This window comes from Coregonus lavaretus (genome assembly GCF_964263955.1).
Source record: "Coregonus lavaretus genome assembly, chromosome: 13".
Taxonomy (NCBI): domain Eukaryota; kingdom Metazoa; phylum Chordata; class Actinopteri; order Salmoniformes; family Salmonidae; genus Coregonus; species Coregonus lavaretus.
This window is the reverse complement of record NC_140000.1, coordinates 35,639,032-35,640,927: the sequence shown is the minus strand read 5'-3', so window position 1 is coordinate 35,640,927 and position 1,896 is coordinate 35,639,032.

Genomic DNA, 1,896 nt, shown 5'->3' with positions numbered 1-1,896 from the left:
GTCTGATGAGGGAAATGTTCCACAATATGAACGCAATCCCAAAAAATTTATATCACGTGTAGCCTAGTCAATAACCCCACAACTGGTCAATGTGATTGTGTATGGGTACTTTTGGGCATAACCTGTAATTTAATACAAAATAAAAATGATTGGTCTTACGTTTTCTTCACACATCATTTTCTTTACTTTGGGTGTCTGTTTTTTTCAACCACAACACACACTTTTATATCTGTACACAAACATTTGAGCCCCAGATAAAATAGTGTTAAATATAATAGAAATAACTCTATTCTTCACTGAATATTTTCTTCACTTTCCAGTACAAAAATATTCACATTTCAGTGTCATTCAGTTCACTCTGAAAATTCTTTACAAAAATATCATAGTAAAAAATGAAAAATAGTAAGCATTATCTAAACAGATGAGTCAAATGGTGTCACAACTTGATACAAGATAATACACTGTAATCAGTAATTTTGCTGTTTCCAATACATGCTCTTTTTTGTACAGCTCCCGTAAGACAAATATTTAAACTGTATAACAAGTTCATATGACACTTCAATGAGCATTTCAGCTTTCAAATATGTTCAACTTTGATTTGTAATTTATATTGTACTTTTTGTGCCATTTTATTTACGAAATACAGTGGGGGAAAAAAGTATTTAGTCAGCCACCAATTGTGCAAGTTCTCCCACTTAAAAAGATGAGAGAGGCCTGTAATTTTCATCATAGGTACACGTCAACTATGAAAGACAAATTGAGGAAAAAAAATCCAGAAAATCACATTGTAGGATTTTTAATGAATTTATTTGCAAATTATGGTGGAAAATAAGTATTTGGTCACCTACAAACAAGCAAGATTTCTGGCTCTCACAGACCTGTAACTTCTTCTTTAAGAGGCTCCTCTGTCCTCCACTCGTTACCTGTATTAATGGCACCTGTTTGAACTTGTTATCAGTATAAAAGACACCTGTCCACAACCTCAAACAGTCACACTCCAAACTCCACTATGGCCAAGACCAAAGAGCTGTCAAAGGACACCAGAAACAAAATTGTAGACCTGCACCAGGCTGGAAAGACTGAATCTGCAATAGGTAAGCAGCTTGGTTTGAAGAAATCAACTGTGGGAGCAATTATTAGGAAATGGAAGACATACAAGACCACTGATAATCTCCCTCGATCTGGGGCTCCATGCAAGATCTCACCCCGTGGGGTCAAAATGATCACAAGAACGGTGAGCAAAAATCCCAGAACCATACGGGGGGACCTAGTGAATGACCTGCAGAGAGCTGGGACCAAAGTAACAAAGCCTACCATCAATAGCACACTACGCCGCCAAGGACTCAAATCCTGCAGTACAAGACGTGTCCCCCTGCTTAAGCCAGTACATGTCCAGGCCCATCTGAAGTTTGCTAGAGTGCATTTGGATGATCCAGAAGAGGATTGGGAGAATGTCATATGGTCAGATGAAAACAAAATATAACTTTTTGGTAAAAACTCAACTCGTCGTGTTTGGAGGACAAAGAATGCTTAGTTGCATCCAAAGAACACCATACCTACTGTGAAGCATGGGGGTGGAAACATCATGCTTTGGGGCTGTTTTTCTGCAAAGGGACCAGGACGACTGATCCGTGTAAAGGAAAGAATGAATGGGGCCATGTATCGTGAGATTTTGAGTGAAAACCTCCTTCCATTAGCAAGGGCATTGAAGATGAAACATGGCTGGGTCTTTCAGCATGACAATGATCCCAAACACACCGCCCGGGCAACGAAGGAGTGGCTTCGTAAGAAGCATTTCAAGGTCCTGGAGTGGCCTAGCCAGTCTCCAGATCTCAACCCCATAGAAAATCTTTGGAGGGAGTTGAAAGTCCGTGTTGCCCAGCGACAGCCCCAAAA